Below are 22,561 nucleotides of genomic sequence, written 5' to 3'. Positions count from 1 at the left end.
GCATCCCACCAAATGCAAATCCTGAGAGTGTTAATAGATACCATGGGTTCCAGGAAATCCTCCTTGAATAGTGTTTTTCTCTACTGTAGTCTCATGATAAACTGGGCTGAGAGAGCTCAAAATTGTGCTCTATACAGTTGCCTGAAGCAGAATCATATGGCTCAAATGACCATAAGCCTTAAATGACCATGTTGTAAAGGATAAGGTTAATGTTTTTTGTTTTTGTTTGTTTGTTTGTTCGTTTTTCTGGAATGAAAGGAGCTTTACCAGGACTAATGACGACTAGAAAGCTATGCCTTCTCCCTTGCAGTGAGCTAAGGGTGTGTCACTGGCAGAGCCAAGAGCTAATTTGACCTTTACATAAAGGAAATGTGCATTGCTCTCTCCGGTTAGATGGCATTGGGGCGGGGGAAGGTGGAGAGTTTGTGCATACTGCATCAACATGAAGGTCATTCTCTACCAAGTGGCAATAGCTATTGTCTGCCAGCTTTATTTTTAGTTGGACTCTTCTTCCAGTGTTTATGTTGTGCCTTTACTTAGAAAGCCCCATCTCTAACTGTCCCTTGCTATGAGCAGCTTTTGTAGCCTAGCAGGCTGTGCCACAGCTGATCCAAAGGAAACTGTTTCAGAGAATCCACTCCTCCAACCCCAAGTAATGGGGGAATTGAACCCAAATTTTAAATGCTCTAAAACCAAGCTACATTCACTGTCCTATTTATTTAGAGACAAGGTCTAGTTAAGTTACTCAGTGTGGTCTTAAAATTGCCATTCTCCTGCCTCAGCCTCTAGAGTTGCTGAGATTGCAGGCGTGTACCATTGTGCCTGGCACAGTATAAACACGGTTAAAGGAAGACATCAGTTCCTCCTACTCAGAGCCATAGATGGGGCGCTTACATACCCAGTCCCCATCTTCCACACTTCCCCTCTCTTGACAGTTCTCCCAGTACTGGGCATTCTCCCCTAGGGCTGGTACATAGCCCTGTGCCTACAGATGACTCAGATCTACTATTTTCAGATAACTTAAGGAAATCTGCACAAAGAAACTCTAAAAGTGAATGTCAGTTGAAGAACCAATTTTTACCACCATATTGATGTCTTCCACTCAGTTTGGAGGCAGCAATAGCTTGGTCTGGAGCTTTTTGCTTGAAGGTTCTATTGACATTTTCACTTCATAAACCTCTCTCTATTGACATAATAGTAATTCTTCTTCTTTGTCGTCATTATCATCATCCTAGGTAGATAGTTTCAAAAGCTCATTTAAAAAATCAAAATCTGAGACTGGAACAGTAGTACACACCTGTAATCCCAGCTCCTTGGAAGGCTAAGGCAGGAAGATCTAAGTTAAAGTCCAGCCTGAACAATTTATCGAGATCCTGTCTCAAAATTTTAAAATAAAAAGGTGTAGGGATGTTGTTCTGCAGTAAAGCACTTCTATGTTCAATCCCCAATACTAAAAGAAAAAAGGAAGAAGGATTAAATCCTGGTAATGAACCTTGGGCTTGGAAAAAGACAAAGCTGGTCCTGGGTATTCTGTGACCCTTGTTATATTGATTAACTTCTGCGACTTTGTATAATGTATCTAATGTGCCCATGTAAGAAGTAAATGAAATAACACTATACAAATTGGCTAACATAATACATGGCAAATAGTAAAAGCCCAATAAACATCAAGACTACTGTTTCTTTTCCCTTCCTTCTGCTTTTTTATTTACATGGTAAGGTGATTAAAATTACATAAAATTAGAACTGTAGCATATATACAATAAAAACTTAAGTTTGAGTCTCATCAATTACCCAGTCATGGAGCGAAAGAAACAATTATTCAAATCATCTTGACCATAGGACCTGGCCAAAGAGATAGCATTAGATCTTTCTGAATGAGAAGATTATATCTTTATTAGTGACCGATTTATGTGTAAATGGAACCAGACTGTCTAAAAGCCAGATTCGTTTCCCATTTTCCGAAAGTTTTCTACAAGAACTATGATGAGGTGAATCACCAGGCCTTGATAAATTTCAAATTTTCAATTTTGTGACTATTTCAATAAAATTAACACAGGTGCATTAAAATAGGTTGGAAATCAATCTAGATCTTATGTATCATTTGTATATATTTATACATACATATTTTAAATGTTCTAATCTTTTACCTACTGCTTTTCTTAAAAGAATAGACCTTTGAAAACATAATAATTAAAGTTATTATAAGTTGTATATTTATTGCTCAGTTTAAATTTGTATAAGTGTACCACATCTGGACAAAATGGGTTCAGACAGGATTTGAGGGAAGAATCCTGACTTTCCTTCCCTTTTTCCTTCTATCCTCCTCCCTTCTTCCCTATTTTTCTTTCCTCCTGCTATTATACTCTTATTTTAGGAAATTATAAAGCTTATTTTAATAATTCAAGCTGCTGTCAAAATAGCAAAATGGCAGTTCCTATCCAAGATCAGAAAGGAGTAGGTTACTAACCCATGAATAACCCCATCATAAGGCAGCTGACTGTATCTGGGTTTCTGTTTGCCAGAGAAACAGGTCATCATGTTCAAAAGTGATATCATAAAATCACATTAGCAAGAATTATAATATAACATCTGTAACATACAGGAAGAACTTCTGAAAGAATTTACAAATGAAAATGTTTGAAGTGTTTTTAACAAATTTGTTAGACCATATTCAACCTAATATGTTCCCCTCTATACATCTACCTTGGTTCTATAAAGAACAGAATTGCCCTCAGAGACAAGCCTGGTTACTAAAAAAAAAAAAAAAAACAAAACAAAAAAACAAAAAAAAACATTTGAGTGGACTTTTTTAGTTCGGTTTTTATTTTGTTTTCCCATCATAAAGGGAGGGTATAATGACACTGGTTTGCTTACCTGGTTTGTAAACTTTAGACCTTTCCAGAAGAAGTTTCCAGAATGTAATAAGCTTACCCAAATCTCCACTTTGAGAGGTCACACTGCTGGGAATGTGAATGTTTGTGTGCTTATTGAACCAGGCTTATTACTTATTGACCTTCTCTCTCTTTATTAAGTGTTGACATAATTTAACTACAAGGACATATTAGAACATAAGGCTGGTAGTCTTGGTTTTATCAACATTTCCTGGCTCCTTTAAAAGTAAGAAAATTCTTTCAATAGTTTAGCTAAAAGAGAACAATAAAGCTGGAGCAGGGATGGACACCAGTAATAACAGTGACTCAGGAGACTGAGGCAGTAGGATGGCAAATTTGAGGTCAACCTGGGCAAGTTAACAAGACCCTGTCTCAAAATAAAAAATAAGCCAATCCCCCCAAACCAAAGGCTGAATGTTCTCTCTGATATGCAGACACTAATGCACAATAAGGGGGACAAGAGAGGGAAGAATAGAAGTTCATTGGATTAGTCAAAGGAAAATGAAGGGAAGGGAGGGAGGATGGGAATAGGAAAGACAGTAGAATAAATCAGTCGTAACTTTCCTGTGTTCATATATGAAGACACAAGCAGTATAACTCCACATTATGTACAACTTCAAGAACAGGAAGTTATATTCCATGTATGTATAATATGTCAAAATACACTCTACTGTCATGTATATCAAAAAAGAACAAATAAAAAAAATAAGAAAGGATAAAAAAGGGTGCTGGGGATATAGTCAAGCATACTTTGAGTTCAATCACCCATACTGGAAATACTAATACTAATACTAATAATAATAACAAATATCCTGCTTGGTGCTATGTTCTCTGACATTTATTCTTTACTATTTTTATGAATTTATGAATAGCTCTGAAGGCATTCCATATGAATAAGCTTTAAATAAAGTTTGATTTTATTCATTAATTTGAATATAGCCTTTTAAGTTTGTACAGATTTCATTACTTTTAGAGCCACCTTATCCTAACTACAAGTAATTTGCCATTACATAAAATAGAAGAGAGGGAATTGCCAAAAAAAAAAAAATACTTAGAATTGAGAATGTCAACTTTATTTCTATCGCTACACCAAAGATTTGTTTCCCATACTAGAAGCTGATGTTTGCTCTCAATAGTACAACTAATAGACCAGAACAAGTACAATTATTGGCTTCTCTTCTGCCCTGTGGCCTAATCTATAGCAATAAATTCCCAGGGTGGCCACACAATTACACACAATGTGATCACTATCCCAGCAGGCCCAGCTAGGTATGGGTACACAACATGGTCACTTACCCAGTAAATACTGCTCAATATGGTTAGACAACATGATCACTGCACAGCAGGCCTTTTCAATATGGATTCCTATCATAGCCATGGCTAATACACCAGGCGACTTGCATGCATCCAGCTGCAACAATCATCCCTACAGAAACAGCTTGATGGGGACATATCACATACTACCTAATTCCACATGTGCACTCAGGCGTCAACACCCTGCAGAAGATCCTTTAGCCCAGCAGTTTCTGCCATAGGGAAATTTGACCACAGGCACAGTGGCAACCCTTAGATTTGGCCCTGCAGACAAGATGTGATAGGATCTCCCAACATGGCAGGCAATATGCCAACCTTAACCCAATACCAATTAAAGAAAAGGAAGGAAAAAAGAGAGAAAGGAAGGAAGAAAGAAAAAAGGGAAGGAAGAAAAGTAGGCAAGCTAATGATGAAAAAAAGACCCATAATTTACAAAACATTCCAACAATTGCATCTGAAGGAAAAGACAAACAACACAGTCATGTGTGGAGTGCGGGTTTTCCTGCATCCACAGCATCAATGCCTGTGGCAGAAGAAAACCCATTTGACATCATCCTGCTACTCTCATTAGAGCAGATCCTTTTGATGAAAGGTGCTATGTCTCAGAGCTGCTTTGATGTGTGTGAAAATACGCCAACTTCTTCCTGTAAAGTAACGATATCTATCGTTCTGCAGAATAAAAAATAAAAGCCTTTTAGGCTAATAAATGGAATAATTCTTTTTTTTTTGCCAGCTTTAAAGAAGCAAATGGATTTTCCAATTTGAAATCAAAATAACAAAATTTGAAATCAAATTAACAAAAAGGGGAGTAATTATTTTATCAAAAAGCTTTCCATTTACTTTTAAATGATGCTACTTCCATAGATGCCAATTTGGTTGATCTGGAATGTGGCCCAGAAATACACATTTAACAATTATGCCAGGTGATTCTGCATCAGAATAATTTACACAGCTTCATCCCACCAGTTCCTCTTTTCTTCCTCATCTTTTCTTGTCTCCAATTTTATCTTCCTCTTGCTTTCCCTATGTCCCTTGTCTCTCTTCTCCCTCCCCCACTTTGGCTTCCTTCCATTCCCTTATTTTTATTTTTTTTTCCTCTAGGCAAAGGCAAGAAGATGTAGGGGGAAGGGTGGTGTCAGGGATGGGAAGGTTGATTGGAGAGACATGAGGAAAAGAAAAGAAAGAAAATCCTGCCAATTTCATGAGCTTCAAGCTGTGCTCCCAAACAGTGCAAGGTCTCACTGTATTCCCTGTGCCCCTTTTATTGGAGCACATAGATCTTGCCACCTAATTTTCTACAGTCATGGTTAATATAGGGAGGTCACCAGAGCCAAGAGAAGATGGGCAGAGATCTTGGATTGAGCCTGAAATTGTCCACATTTAGTTCTTCAAACAAAAAAATGCTGCATTGAAAATACTTATAGCAAACCTGGGGTTGGAGTCACTGTCGTATTAATTTCTCACCACTGCTTTTCATAAATGCTGAGGCTCCATTATTTGCTGCCATTTCTTCCCTCTGCCTTCCACTCTGATCTCTATCAATTTACTGACCATTTGCTTTTGTTTATTTCTGCTGTGGATGGCTCTTTTGAACCTGGTGAAGCAATATAGTTTGAAGAACCTTGATGTAAGAGTCGGGAGACCTGTATCTACACCTGGTCCTAGCATTAGCTAACCTTGGTCTTGAGCAGATGGTTGTAAGTTCTCTGGTCTCGTTGTCTATTTTCTGCGATGCTCATTTTGGTATAAATTTTGTACTGAATAAATAGACATATTACTCTTCTATAATGCTTTATAATAAACAGAGTCAGGTATGACTTATAACAAAGTTTTAAGCACGCAGAATAAATTATTTTTGTCCTTAAAAAATAAAAATTGGAGTATCGTTTTGCAGGAAGCGGGACAGAACTGAGGAAGGAACCCAGGTATACTCTACCACTGAGCTACATTCCCAGCCCTTTTTATATTTTATTTTGAGACAGGGTCTCACTAATTTGCCCAGGCTGGCATCAAACTTGTGGTCCTCCTGCTTCGGCCTCCCAAGTCACTGGGATTACAGGTATGTACTACTGCACACAGGTAGGATTATCTTTTCCAGAGTCAGAATTAAACACCTGCCAAACTTCCTACTGTTTTTATTAGACTATAATCAAAGGTATTCAGAATGATAGAATATAAACTTAGAAAGGTTAACTTTTAAACTCTTGGTTCTTAAATTTTATTATCATCAAGAATATATCCTTAATTCTTATTCTTTATCTTTCTGTACGCTTGTTGGCCATTTGGAGAAACGTCTTTTCAAGTTTTTTGCCCATTTCCCCGTGTCTCTTGTGGAGCTAATTCCAATTTCCATGCCTCTCTGCACTACACACATTTTCTTTTTCCAGGCTTCAAGGCTAGGAAGCCATCATCAATGGGGATTTTTCTTTTCTACATTCTGAGATATGCCTTCTTGGTGAAACCCTGGGACATGCAGTTAAAGACTTTCCCAATCATGGCCATAGGGTCTTAGTTTTTAATCAAAGAAGATCTAAGTTAAAAGTTTAATCCCAAGTATAACACTGGTTTACCAGATATCTTGAACCAAGTTTGGTGCTCTATTTCTGGGTTGACTTCATATGACAAATCAGGCGACCTCTTCATAAAATTTAAACAGAAGTTAGTGGGCTGAGCATCTTTAAACTTTTTTCTACTCTCAGCCCTGGAATAGAGATATTTAGGAGGAAGAAGACTGTTGAAACATTTCATTTCCAAATACCATGTCTCTGGGAATTTTACCTTTCTTACTTTATTCATTCATTTACACATTTACTCATGTATTCAGTATGACCTAGCATGCTTCCTACTTTCCATGAAGTGCTATGAGAATGTGAAGATGAGAATAGATCGGTACATAGTGCCTGCTGCCCCATAGACAAGACAACTGCACCCAGAAGTAACTATGGCACAACACAGAAGGTCACAGGTACCTCAAGAGAAACTCTCTCTCTCTCTCTCTCTCTCTCTCTCTCTCTCTCTCTCTCACACACACACACACACACACACACACACACTATGGGAGAGAAACTATGGAGAGATTACTTTTGGCTGATGGGCTTGGGAGGGTATCAGAGAAAACTTTAGAGAGGAAATACAATCTGAACCTTGAAATGTGAGATGTAAACAGGTGGAAATGGGACAGAAAACTTATTCTTGGCAGAAAGAAATGTGTGTGCAAGAGAGGAAGATAAGATTCATTCTAGAACCAGAACCCTGAAGGATGGAGCATGGCAAGGGCAAACATTTAAGAAACAAGTCAAAAATTCTGCCAATCCTGGTTCTGCCTGTTAATGGCTGTTTGGTCAATGGACTCAGTTTCTCTGATTCTTTGTTTTTGTTTTTGCAGATAGTAAAATAACTACTTGCCAACCCCACAGGGTTATTGTGAGTACAAAATATAGTAAAGTGTGTCAAAGTGCTATACAAACCACAAAAAGCTATATATGTTACTATAGTTTGAATGTCTTCCAAAATACATGTGTTGAAACTTAATTGCAAGTGCAATGGCAATTAGGCTCCTTGTGGATGTGGCCTCATCCTTCCTGTGGTCCACCCCCTTGCTGCTCTGTATTGCAGCAGTGTTTCTCCATGTTCAGACACTCTTGCAGGACTCCTCTGGTCTCCTAAGTACATTCTTCTGCCCAGTCTTACCTTCCTAACCACCAGTATCCACAGTGGTCATTCTGCAAATGCCATGATTTTATTATCTTTTAATGCTGAGTAAAATTCCATTGTGTATATATACCACAGTTTCTTTATCCATTCATCTATTGAAGGGCATCTAGGTTGCTTCCACAGCTTAGCTATTGTGAAAAGAGCTACTATAAACATTGATGTGGCTGCGTTACTATAGTATGCTGATTTTAAGTCCTTTGGGTATAGACCAAGGAGTGAGTGATATAGATGGGTCATTCAAAGTTTTATGAGGAATCTCCATACTGCTTTCCAGAGTGGTTGTACCAATTTTCAGTCCCACCAGCAATGTATGAGTGCGTCTTCTTCCCCACATCCTTGCCAACACTTATTGTTGTCTGTATTCTTGATAGCTGCAATTCTGACTGGTGTGAGATGAAATCTTAGAGTAGTTTTTATTTGCATTTCTCTAATTACTAGAGATGTTGAACATTTTTTCAGATATTTGTTGATCGATTATATATCTTCTTCTGAGAATTGTCTTTTCAGCTCCTTAGCCCATTTATTGATTGGGTTGTTTGCTTTTTTGAGTTCTTTATATATCCTGGAGATTAGTGCGCTATCTGATGTGCATGTAGTGAAAATTTGCTCCCATTCTGTAGGCTCTCTATTCACCTCACTGATTGTTTCTTTTGCTGAGAAGAAGCTTTTTAATTTGAATCTATCCCATTTATTAATTCTTGATTTTATTTCTTGTGCTTTAGGAGTCTTGTTAAGGAAGTTGGAGCGTAATCTGACATGATATAGATTTGGGCCTACTTTTTCCTCTATTAGGTGGCAGGGTCTCTGGTCTAATTCTAGGTCCTTGATCCACTTTGAGTTGAGTTTTGTGCATGGTGAGAGATCGGGGTTTGGTTTCATTTTGCTGCATATGGATTTCCAGTTCTCCCAGCACTATTTGTTGAAAAGGTTCTCTTTTCTCCAATGTATGTTTTGGGCACCTTTGTCTAGTATGACATAACTGTATTTATGTGGGTTTGTCTCTGTGAGAACAGTGATTCTGGACACACAGATCTGTGACTCTCCTTTGCTTCCTTTAGCGAGCATACAGACTTCCATGTCCCTACCCTCTGCCACTCCTCTTCCTCCCTCACACTCCAAGCCCCAGTGTCTACATCCTTTATGTCATACCATGTAGTCACTGCCCTCTAAGCAAGCCATGCTCTTTCCCAATTTCCTTCTCTTTGCACATGGTATTTCCTTGGACTTCTGCTCAGGGTCCTCTTAGTCCACCAATGAGTCACATCTATTGGCCCCTTTTCCATGCAGGTCATGGAAAATGGGGACGCCCTCCCATTCTGCCCTTCAGACATCCTTGATTTAGGCCTACTCAGTGCATCACCCAATTCACTTGTTGGGGGCATTATTCATATTTTTTTATCATCATTTGCTCATCTGTCTCTCCTTTAGATCCAGAGTCTTATTTTTCCCAAGTCCTGGCAACCAATAAGTACTTGTTGAGCCTAATAAGTAGTTTTTAAGTGAAGCAGTGATGTACCCACATGCCTTGACTTCAGAAAGTACTCCATAAACTTTAGTTCCCTTTCACTCTTTTCTCCTATCTCCAAATATCATGTCCATTTGCTTTTTTATATTTCTGCTGTGGATGGCTCTATAGTTTCCCGAAACCATAATTTCCATTGTAGCTCAACCTAGATCACCATTTGAGGACCACAACTCCAAATGTCTACTTTCAGGGAGTCACATTGCCAAATGAAATAAAGAGGGCATTTTCTATTTTCAAGCAATGTTAGGTTGAAAGAAAAATCCCCACATCCATCAACTATATATCACTGTCTTACTTGACTCAAGCTTCCGATTGCATGTATGTTTTGGAGAGAAATGTTTCTGTCATATTTATTCCTACCCCAGCCTTGTAAAACAGAATTTTACCTAACAGAAGTAATGACAGAAAAGAAAAACAGAGGTGATATTTCAACCAATTTAAACCCAAACTTCAGTTTAATATTGGATGCTGTCTCTGTGCCAGGCTAGGTGTTAGGCTGGATCTGTGCATCTGTTGTTCTCTGTGGTTGGAACCACAAGTTCAAGTCTCAACCCTGGTACCATTGATATGTGGAGCCAGATAGTTCTTTTGGGGAGAGGCCTTTCTAGTGCATGTTAGGATGTTTAACAGCATCCCTTGCCTCTACCCACTAGATGCCAGCAGCATCCATAAGTTGTACCAATGAAGAATGTCTCCAGACACTGCCAAATGTCCTGGAGGGGCAAAATCACCCATGGTTGAGAGTAACTGATCCAACTGATTCCTGCACATTCTTCAGATTTTAGCTAATATGTCACCACCTCCTGGAAGCCTTCCTTGGCCTCTCAGAATAGATCAGACGGTCCATCATATGTTATAATACCATTTCTTATTAATAATATGCATCATACTTTGCAATTTTACATTTATTAACATGTACATTAGAGTTCTCTAGAGAGATAGAATCAATAAGATATTGATAGAGATAGGTGGGAATGGATTTATTAGGAGAATTATCTCATGAAATTATGGAGTCTGAGAAGTCCAATAACAAACTGTCTAAAAACTGGAGATCCTGGGATGCAGGGACTGTGGCTCAGTTCAAGACTGAATGACTGAAAGCCAGGGAATCTCATGGTGTAAGTCTCAGTCTGAGGCCAAAGACTTGAGAATCCTGGGGGCTGCTGAGGGAGTCTCATGGACAGGGAGGATAGAGATGTCCAAGGGCAGGAGGATAATTGAGTGTCCCAGCTCCAGGAGAGAGAAGAAAATCTCTCTCTCCTTTGTTGTTCTGTCTGGACCCCCAGGCAACTTGATGGTGGCTGCCTATATCAATGGCAGATCTTTTCCACTGAGTATGATGTCAATCTCCTTTGGAAGCATCCTCACAGACCACCCAGCAGTAATGTTTTACCAGTTTTCTAGGTGTTCCTTAACTCAGTCAAGTCGACCTCTAAAATTAACCATCCCAGCATGCTTATGGTTTCCTATATTACCTGAGATCCGTGGAAGTAGAAAGAGTTCTGTTTTCTTACTGTTGTATGCCTTGCCAGCTAGCACAGGCCGTAAATCATATTAAGTACCCTGTTTTTTTTTTTTTAAAAAAAGTATATAATCTCTGCCCTCAAAAGCAAATTTTCTAAAAATTCAGAAAAAAACACAGGTATGATTCAGTGGCCAAAGGTTTCCAAGAAGCAATGTAATCTGAGAAAGAATGAGAGCTTTTAATAATCTCCTGAATAATTGGGAGACAGTAGACAACAGTCATGAAACCAATGTGGCAGAAAAGTCTGATGAGACACTCACCAATACTGACACCTAGCAAGAGCTGACACTCACCTAACACCCTAGACCACAAGAAGGACATTGCACCAGGCACATGCCATTAATTCCAGCATCCCAGGAGGCTGAAGCAAGAGGATCATAAGTTCAAAGCCAGCCTCAGCATCTTAGTGAGGCCCTAAACAACTCAGAAAGATCTGTCTCTAAATAAAATATAAAATATAAAAATGGCTAGGGATGTGGCTCAGTGGTTAACTACCCCTGGTTTCAATCCCTGATATCCAAAAAAAAAAAAAAAAAAATGGACTTTACAATCTGTACCATGTTTAGAAAGCAGCAGCCTCCACCTGTTTGAAAAGCAGCAGCAGCAAAATACCATAGGGAGGGACCCAAGGACAAGCTAGGGGAGCAGGTAGGGAATCTTCCTACCTTCTGATGCATTCAGCATCCATGACTAAATTCAAAACAACTCCTTCCTTCCTTCCTTCCTTCCTTCCTTCCTTCCTTCCTTCCTTCCTTCCTTTCTTCCTTCCTTCCTTCCTTTTAATGCCTGCTTAAGAGACCATTCTCCTTCATTGAGATGTAAGCAAGTAAGGTATCCTATTTTGTTTGGATATTGTTTGTTTATTTGAGAGGTGTTAGAGTCAGGGTCTAGGCAGGAGAAAGATGGACCTGATAAGAGATGGTTTACAGGGTGTATTAGGACACCACAAGATTAGGCCTGTATCTGGGGACTAGTAACAGAAAGGCACTCTTGTCACCTCTAGGCCTGAGGAGTAGAAATGCAATTGCTATCTGCAATGAGCTGTGGCCTTCAGAAGAAGGTTGCAGTGACCAGGTGGGGAGGGAGCACAGAAAATAAATCAATACTCAACTTCTTCACACCTCCCCACTTCTTACATTCACTGTTGTTCCTCACTGATAGCAATCAAGCACTGAAGCAGCCAAATTGCCTGCTGATTCAGCTCACAAAGGTGAGCCTCCTGGGACTAAGGGAAGGGAGGAGAAGGGTACAAACAGGATGGGAAGGGGCAGCAGAAAATATCCAGCACAGTGTATCATTGAGCATCATTTCCAGAGTGTGGACTTTTACCTTAGTTTAGACTTAACACCAACAATTTGTATAACAGCATTGATTTTGCAACAAAGTGTTTTACTAGAAGTTTTTTACTTTGATAGTAAACACAACACAGACAAATCCTGCAGAGACATGGTCATTTTCATAGTCCTTGTAGTGGCTCAGACTGAAACTTAAGGAAGTACAGGCTTCCAAGTTATCTGGTACACTCCTGAGCTGGCAAGAGATGGAAGGAGTAGAACTAAACTCTACCTCTGCTCTTCTCCTGCAGGGGGTGTGTTAGCATCTCTAGGCACTACTGTGGACTTTCTCTTTCACTTTTGCTGCAAAGGATGAGAAGAGGGAGAAATGATAAAAGCCATTATGGCTTGAAATGCGAGCAAGAATTAGGGGAAGTGTTTTGGAGGAGGAAGGGGAAAAGAAGCACCCATTCTTGGAACGAGAAGGACCTTGGGCGATGTCAAGATGTTTGCCCGTGTGTCCATGCAATATTATACCTCTTGCTTTTGGAACTTTCTGAAATACCTAAAGAAAGATTTAAATTGCTTCCTAATTGCTCTCTGAGACCAGGCCCTGGCTTTTGCCCGTCCCATCTTTTGAGTCCTGGTCTGGGCTTGTGGCCAGTGCTCCCATCTGTCCTACTCACTGCTTGGCACTCTCTTCTGTTCATCACCTCAGCCTCCACCTGGGTGTGCATTTAATGATCCCCTTCTGCAAAAAGTCTAGTTCTAAAACTCATGTGAATCCTAAGTTTTAATAACTGCTTTTCTCAACAACTTATTTCATCTAATCCTCTTTGGAATTCTGGAACTGTCTTGGCTCTATCAATATATGATTCCTACATTATAACCAGGACAGCTGAGGTTTGATGCTATACTATCTTCAAGATTACTTAGGACGTTTCAGCCTGGCCAAGGCCAACTACCTCAACTATGTTCCTGCAAACTGGTATTATATTGCCAATTATTTGTTTTTATTTATTCCTATGAGCGCCAGCACTGGACACAAGTTAACTGACATAATCCATAGGAAATACCTATCTACAAAGAAATACCCCCTTTCGTATTTTATAGAGGACAATACCAAGACAAGAAATGTTGAGTGACTGCCATAGGGTTAAGCAGCCTGCTGGTGGTAAATCAGAAGTTAGACTTCTGAGCCAGAGTGCTCAACCACAAGGAAATATGTGCCCAGAATGTTCCAAACCCTGCAGAGGGAATGATCCAACACCTTCACATAAGCTGTGCGCTGATCTGGGAAACCCTCCCTCATTCTGTACATGGTGGTTCCTTCTTACCCTTCAAGTCCAGTTTCCATGTTTCCTCCTCAGAGAGGCCTCCCTGTTCACCCATCTAAGGACCATCTCCTCTTCTCATTCTTCTCCTCTGTTGCATTTATCCCCATAACGTTCCTTAATGGGCTTGCTTGTCTAACGTCTTGCCTTGCTCTGTGAAGAGCTGGGATTGGGTCTGTTTTGCTCAGCACACATCCCCACACTCAGCTCAGCCACGGAACGTAGCAAGCACTCAGGCAATACCTTTTGAATGAGGAAAGAAACGAATAGACTCCCTTCTGGCATCCTCATCTCAGAGCCCTCCAACTTTCCGTACACTACTTCAATTGTTGAGTCTATGGAAAATGCTCTTTACTGCTAAGAAAGCAACCCTACTTCCTTTAAAGAAAGATTTTTTCAGAGACAGAATAAAGTCTATTTAGATCAAGTTTGCTGTGAGTAGGTTTGTCACAAGTAGATAACCCAACTATGGTTCAAATGTCTCTCAATGGTAAGGTGGTAAGATCGTGGGCGTGTTTTGTCCAGAAGCTGCAGAAGGGTTCTAGGGCTGCCTGATGGCAGCAGTCCTAAGCAATGATCAACCCACAGGGAACAACTCATTGGTTCCATAAATTCTAGCACCTCTATTTGAGATTAGCTTTATTGCTTTGTAATGTGCCTCCTTTAGTCTTGTGTCCTCAAACTTTTGGAATTTGAACCCCTTTAGATTCCTAAAAAGTATTGAGGAACCTCAAAGAATTTCCAAAATAAGTGTAATATCTATTGATATTTACCATATTGAAAGTTATAACTAAGAAATCAATTTAAAATAATCTCTTTTTAAATTATGTTTTTATTGTAGGTATATGGAATACACATACGCATATATATGTGTATATATACAAATGCATAGATAAATATTATAAACAGAGCATATATATGTATACACAGAGTCATATTGCATATACTTATAGTATTTGTATATACAGAAAAGTATTTTAGTAGCCTTTTCGTATGACTGGATATTCTTTGATACTACTATGTTAGTCAACTTTTCATTCCTGTGACTAAAATACCTGAGAAATACAACCTAAAGGAGGAAAGATTGATTTTGGCCCACAGTTTCAGAGATTCTAGGTCATGGTTGTCAGATTCCATTGCTTTGGGCCTGAGATGAGGCACAACACCATGCTGAAAGGGCATGGTGGAAGAAAGCTGCTCAGCTCACAGCAGCGTGAAGGGAGGGAGAGAGAGGTGGGAGAGCAGGAAGGGGATGGGAACAAGATGTATCATTCTAGGGCACGCATGCCCCTAGTGACCTACTTTCTTCAACTAGGTTCCACCATCTGCAGTTTCTGCCACTACCCAATAATGCCATCAAATTATTAATTCATCAATGGATTAATCCATTGATCAGGTCAGAGTCCGCATTACTTCTCAAGAGGCCCACCTCTGAACATTGCTGTATTAAGTACCAAGCCTTCAATACATGAGCCTCCAGGGAACATTCCAGATCTAAACCATAATGTAGTTCCTTAAAAGTTAGTTCAATCTGGAAATATAAAACCATATCAGTGGAGTTTTTATATTCCATTACATTAAAATCCATTCCCCTATGTTGCACTTTGAGTGGTGTCCGGCATGATTTTATAATATCCTGTATTTGGTCACTTAGAAAATGTCATTCACTCAATTAAGCACATCTTCCAAAGGCTCATGCATTTAGTTGTACAATATAAAAAAATATCATTAACATTACTGGTGTTTTTAGAAAAGTCTTTTAAGCATTGGGAAGCTATTAAGTTCATAGTGGCAGATACAACTTTCCCAAAATTAGTAATTATAGTAATTATTGTATGAAAGCTTGAATTTTTATCGCTGGCAACAAATATTGTCAGTTATTTTTCTTGATTGTAATAGAGCCCCTTTGTTCATTTTCAAGCAATGTCTACCAAAGAATCATACACAAAGTGGTAGGTTAACTTGCAATTCACATAATCACACAAATCCTTTTCTTTGAGCTACCATGTCCTTTGGTACCCAGAAGTGCTTTGTGCATATTTCCTATTTTGTCAGAATAATAAGAACACCCATACCCAAGGGTCAATAAGTGACATTAATAATGTGTACTGCCCCAGAAGGAAATTCTTAACTGCAACTGGCTTTCCTTTTTCTTTTCTTGTGAATTCATGGCAGTAAAGAATCTAGACAATTGGACCTGGTGACAAGTGTCTGTAGTCTCAGCTACTTGGGAGGTTGAGACAGGACGATCTCTTGAGCTCAAGAGTTTGAGATCAGCCTGGGCAACATAGTGAGACCTGTCTCATTAAAAAAAAAAAAAATCCAATGGCTACTGTTTATCACTGCTGTATTGAGTCATTCTAAAAACAAAGCATGACAATTAAAATAACTTTGACTTTTAAAATCCCCTAAAAGGGTTGTGTGGACACCCAGGAGTCTAAGATCATTCTTTGAGAACTGCTGCTATTAAATCTTCCTAGGGTCTTCTGCAGAGTCACAGAACTCTCTTCTGGAGTCATATGACCAGACAATGCACCTGTTAAGTAGTAGAAAACCAAGACTAGACAATGGTTCGAGATTGGTGAGAGAAAACAGAACAAGGGAGAACAGAGACGTGGTTATAGACAAGATGAATAACTTCTGTTACAGTGTTTTTGGAGAAAAACACATTACAATGGTACTGATTCTAAACTGTACCTTTCTTTGCCTATAGTATGCTTCAAGAACAATATACTTCTGGAATAATCTCAATGGCCATTGTCTTTCTGGTTTCCACGAATTCCTGTTTCTCAGTATACATAGAAATGTGAGTTTACTTTTGAGAGGGGAAGGCAACAGGAATTCAGGGAAGATATGTGGGACTTTGTAACCAGAATTTGCCTTTTGGCACAAATTTGGTTGCTTCCTACCAGTCTGACTTGAGCTCTTGCTTTCTACCAACTTTACTGCATCTTTTCTCTCTCTCCAGGATGCTTTTGGTAGTATTTCATGGTGATTAATAAATGCCCAATGATATGGGGAAAAAAACAACTTTATGATGAAAGTAATTATATTTCTGGGGAATGGACTTTATTTTGAAAATGAAGAACATACTCATTCCTTTAAAGATTATTACAGCCATAGAGTTGCTCTTTGAGTGGAGCAAAGGGATTGTGTCAAGTAGCAACAATTAGGTGAGTGCTTTGTTTAAGTGGCCTTGTGTAATGTTGACAGCATGTGTTTACTTGGCTGGCCCTAGAGAAGACCTTAAAGAAAGGACCATCAAGGTGAAATCTGAAGTGGCAGATTCTCCTTTCTCTAAAGGAGATTCTCCTTTCTCTAAAGGAGAACAGGCCATATTCATTGCAGATAGACTATTATCAGGTAAACCCAATTTTTTTTTTTGTCAATTTTGGAATCATCTCTGACTCTAAAAGGTACAAGCAGAGTTTCCTGTACCCCCAGAACTAAGTTTACACCAAAACCTCACTCTAACACCAGGCCAGTGAGCCTGAAACACTGACCAGCAGGTCTTTCTATGAGACCACTGAGGTTGAGCACTGGGTTGGAAATAGTGACGAAATCCCAGAAATGGGTCAGCAGCTACCTCATGTCCCTGACATGGGACAACACGGACCATGCTGGTCACCTGGGCTGGTGAGTTGGAATCAATGCCTTACATTTTAAAATGTACTTGACCGTTATGGAGCATGTTCATATTTATACTACCATCATTGCACCTCTCTCTACCTCCTATTGAGGTAAGCAAAAGCAAGGCTGAGCCCCACAGTTTCACAGTTTGCAGAAATGCTGGGGGATATTTCTAAAATAAGGAAATATACAAGTTGAAAATCTGCTTGTACATTCGAGCCACAAGGCTCCTCCTTGGTATAAAGCTAAAGGTAGGAATGAATGCCAATACGAGTGCTTTTAGAACATTTTCCTTTTGATGCCGTAAAAAAATAAGAAGGACCTAACCTTTCTTTCAATATGGGACATTCACAATGAGAACAGAAGGTATTCTGTTTTGGATGTTTCTGATGAGATCTTTACGTTTTTCTTTTTTCTTTTCTTCAAAACAAGAATAAAGGCTTTTGGTGACTTTCAGTTTGCCTTAGTCTTTATTACTCCAAGGGCATTAGGAGTCGACAGTGCACACAATTCTAGTAATAAGTATTTGTTTGGTACCTGGGTAAAATTCCCAGCATTTGAGGCTCTCTCAACTGGAGAGAGCCACAGGTCTCCTATTTGTACCCAGAGTCACAAAGACTAGTTGTAACCTATAATGAGCAATGAGATCAAACTACTTTGAGCCCAGGCTTCTCATTTGTAAAATGCGATGATAATACCTATTTCATAAGGTGTTTTAAGTGCTAGATTAAAGGCGTTATCAGACAGATAAAAGTGTACAACACAATTGCCTAGCTCATGGGTAGCACAGAGTCATTCAGGGTTGTGCTGGAGTTGATTACTGTGAGCTCACAAGAGTGGATTGCTACATTTTCAGGGATTTGGTTGACCAGTTGCTAAATTACCGATAGCCTGGAACCTACGATGGTGGGAAATACATACCCCAGACATCATCAGCCATAAATCAGGGCTCTTCCTCAGTGAGTAACTAAAGATTTACAAGTACACCACTAGAACTCATAATTAATATGTTTTTCTCTTGGCATTCAACTTGCTGTTTGATATCTAAAAATATGATTAATTAAATGTTTGTGGATGACGGTACAAGTGTTTTGAAAATGTAAGGAATTTTCTTTGACAGGGGAAGAGCCTATGTTGGGAGAAAGCATCCATGAACAAGTTGTGGGATTGGATTCCAGGCATTAGCGAGCCTAGTGGTTATGGAAGTCGCTTTTGGCTGCTACCCAACAACCACAGTCCTTGTCCTTGCCCTTCTTTCCTCTCATAGAACAAGAGTCCTGATTTTAGAGAAGGTAAGACCTAAGTCTGATTTTCAGCCCCCTGGATAGATCACAATTGCTCTAGTCAGTCATGGGACTGTGATTTTCCTTTGTCAGTGACTGGGTTCGCAGTGGGTGTATGGCTGAGTTCCAGCTTCCATTCTCAGCTACAAACACAGATCTCTATAAGAAGAAAGCCCTTGTGTGTTTTCGTGTCCATCTACTCTGGTGTGGTGTTGTGACCATTTGGTAACCTACACACAGGAAAAAAGTCAGCTCTCTGTGATGTCTGAGCAGAAAAGTAGAGAGTGTCTATTCCATGATGACATCATTGAGTCATTGAATTCCGGACCTGCCTCTCTCCAATAAAAATGGCTGAAAGCACAATTCTAACTCCCTGTTATTTGCAACTCAAAGCATTCCTGTTTAATAAAGGTCTTGCAAAATATTGCAAGTGTAACTGTCTTTTCAAAGTTCCCCAGATTATAATTTGTAGTTGATACCTACTTATAAAGTCCATCTTGTTTCTTATCTCAAAAGTACAGTGCTCAGCATGAGAGGGGATCATCTTCAGAAGACAAGGAAGGATTGGGGACCTCCTGGATCTGTGTGTATTTGTTCAGCTGTTATAACTGAGTCAAGCATGGATGGACATCACTTTGAAATCCTTAAAGAGATTCATTCATTGACATCTTGGAATTTTCTTCTTGGGACATTCCTCTGAGTATAATGTCATTAGCATCTTTGTAGGATTATTCTTAAGATTATTTTGTCCTGAGTGATTCTGAATACTTAACCAGAAAGGACATATGAGAAATTCACTCACAGTTGGCAAAAAAAAAAAAAAAGAAAGAAAGAAAGAGGATTTAAATGAGTGGTGACGATGTTCTAAAAGTGGTGCCTAATTCCCCTTTTCCTGAGGGAACCAACATTTGAAAAGAACATGTCACAATATGTGTGAAAAAAATAAAGTGGATGAGACTTTCCTAGCAGAGGGAAATGTAAACTAACATGTGGAGAACTGGCCAGGTGCTGGAACCTCTTGTGACCACCCCGCAAAGGGCTAAGGATCCTCGTAGCCTAGTAATGGAAGGCCAGCCACAACAGAGCAAGAGGAGGAGGCTTTGATGAAGCAGGCAATGGAGGTCTTCTTCTCTGACACAGGTCAGAGACTCTCTGCTGGTCCAGATGGCTTCCCTGGGTGCCCCCACCACCAAGGCTTTTCCAGAGTTGCTGCAGGAACGACTGGGCACAGGGGGCAGGAAATGGGATCCAGGAGGGTGTGAAAATAGTCCTATGTTCTTCATATCCCTGTGACCACAGCTCCTGGCTCATCTCTGTGTAGCCTGTAATCCATTTTGATGGTAACTTCTTCTCATACTCCAAAGGCTATAAGCTTCAGAGAGCTCAGCTGCTAGGCTAATGCCTGAGAGGGACAATGACGATAGTGAGAAGCCACATTCAGGGCCCTCAGCACTGGGAAATGGCAGAGAATGCTAGGAAGTCTGTGAATGGCTTCCGAGGCTGTTTAGAGCTTATAAAGTCCTCCTTTCTCCTTTTGCTGAAAACTCCCATGGAAGTGAAAGGAACCTCTGTCTAGTTTATTTCAAAAGGGGGTTTGTAAAAAAAAAAATAGTGAACTTTGTCCAATTAGCTCCTTTCTGGCTAATTTTCATAGCTAAATATCTCAACTGCTCCAAAACATTTCTTTTTCATATTACTCAAAGGGACTGGGAATGGGATCTGACATTCAGATGCATTTTCCATTTATACATTCTCTCTCCCTAGGGAGGTAGCTGATGCTTAAGCTGTTCCAGAAACTATTTCTAAGGAACCACCAATCACTGATATGTGTTCATCAGAAGAAAATCAGCTTCAGAGAGGAAAGGGGTTACTCATAGTGTTCTTATTTTTTGGGATCCATGAACTCCAATTCTGTTAGAGGTGTCGCAGATCCACAAATGAATCCCACTCCCCTGTTCACTTTCTAAGCAGAAAAGTTAGCAAGAAGATGGCGGGGGGCTACTCTAGAGTCTCGACCTTCATGTGGGGCATTTGAGGGTATTTCTAGAAGTGATATGTAAAAGAATAAGTACAACTCCTCACTTCTCTCACATCCAGGAAGCATGAAAAAGCAAAACAAACAAACAAACAAAAAGGGTGTGCGTGTGTGTTTAAGCTATAATTGTGCTACTATTACATCATTCAAAATAAGACTATAAATAATTTTAGTGATAGAGACACATCCAATTTATCTAAAAAAAAATTCATGTTGGGAGCTCTGCTTCTCCTGCTCCTTCTGGTGATTTAAAAATTGTGGGCACACAGGAGAAGCTACATATTCTAGCCAGAAGAAGAATAGGAGTTGGAGTGACGTCAGGTGGCAGGTCGAAGGGGAAATCATCCCCTCGCCACGTGACCTGCCTTTCCTGTGACATTGAGCTACTCTTCATGCCCTGTGAACTTCATCTCATTATTTCTGCTTTCTTATATTTTTGCTTCTTCGCCTTACAGTTTCTGTTTCTCTTTAAGCTCTCTGGTCATGTGTGGAGAACACTGCTCCTTGCAGTCTCTCTCAATGCACTATTTCAGCCTCAGAGCTTGCTTCTCCTGGCCTGGTTCATTATTTCCTCATTCTAGTTTCTGAGAGTGGATCTGACAGCCCAGTTCATCTTTTCCTGTAGCAGTCCCCCTATTCTGTGGCTTCACTTCCTATAGTTTCAGTTACTCGTGTAAGTCTGAAAATATTAAATAGAAAATTACAGAAATAAACAACGCATAGGTTTTAAATTACCAACTATTCTGGGTATCATGATGAAATCTCTTGCCATCCTGTTCTATCTTACCCAGGACATGAACTATCCTGTTGTTCCCAGGCTGTGCACACTACCTGCCCATTAGCACTTAATGTTCATTTTGGTTATCATATCAACTGTTGCAAGTTGGTAGGCATCATGGTTGACACATCTAATTTAAGTGTGCGCATGCTCAGCTAAAATACCCTCTTCGTTAAACTAATCTCAAGGATTTCCTCATCCCATTTGTTTAATAAGGCTGAATTTCATGTGTGTGTGTGTGTGTGTGTGTGTGTGTGTGTATACATGTGTGTTTCATCCTTGAAACTTTTAGGGAAAAATAATACCATAGAACATGCATCCCAGCTGGAATGCTGCCTCTCCCTTGAGTCTTTTTTGACCATTCACATTAAAGAAACCACTGAGTCACTTGGCCCCTCCCCAAATCTCCATCGTTTTATTTCCTCTATATTACCTGAAGTTATTTTATTTGTTTTATAATTTATTGTCTCTCTTCCCACTCCCACCAGATTATAAGCCCCTAGAAGGGAAGGACTTGTCTAATCTTATTCACCATCTTATTCCCCAATACCTTAGATAGTGACTGACACACATAAATATTTGTTGAATGAATTAATAAATAAGTGGTGTTGGTGATGAATATAAATGAGAAGAAAGAGTCTTGTATCTATAGCTTTGGAGATATATAAATATATATCTCCCATGTATATACATATATATATGTAATTTTAACTAGTACCAGGTGATATGTATGTCAGTATCACATGGTACTAGTTAAAATGCAGATTTGTTGCAAATACTCAATTGAGCATGGTTTCTGGGGTAAAGCCAAGGATTCATTATTGTAAACAATCACTCTGAGTTTTTCTGATATGTGTGGTCCACTGGCAACATTTTGATAAACACTGCTATAGGTGAACTTCTAAGATCTTCAATTAGAAATTCTCCACCAATCAATACAAGAACAAACATGAGATCACACGGAGTCAGCATTTGGGAGATTAGTTCCATTTGTCACCAAGGCTATCATGACTTACGTCCCAACAATTAGTCAGTTGCCCCCAATTAAATCAGAAAGTAGTGATAAAAAAAGGTATAAAATCCATCTTCAAGTCGAAGCAAGATACATTTCTCAGAGCTTCTGAACTAGCAGTATTCAACAATAGACCTAATTTAAGGCTTTATGGTAGGATATAATTTCCTCCATCATTATTAAAGTCCTCATGTAATTTTTAAGTTATTTGCAAAATAATATAACTTACTAAAAAGTGAGAGA

General features: G+C 39.4%; 1 pseudogene; it reads right to left on the bottom strand.

The window, feature by feature from the left end:
* Nucleotides 1-629: 629 nt before the first annotated feature.
* The window catches only part of LOC107136684, a 30,990-nt pseudogene continuing 9,058 nt past the window's right edge, over nucleotides 630-22,561 (bottom strand).

Source organism: Marmota marmota, unplaced genomic scaffold (assembly GCF_001458135.2).
Source record: "Marmota marmota marmota unplaced genomic scaffold, marMar, whole genome shotgun sequence".
In the NCBI taxonomy this organism is placed as follows: domain Eukaryota; kingdom Metazoa; phylum Chordata; class Mammalia; order Rodentia; family Sciuridae; genus Marmota; species Marmota marmota.
Note: the sequence above shows the minus strand (reverse complement) of the source record. Positions and strands in the feature narration are given on the sequence as shown.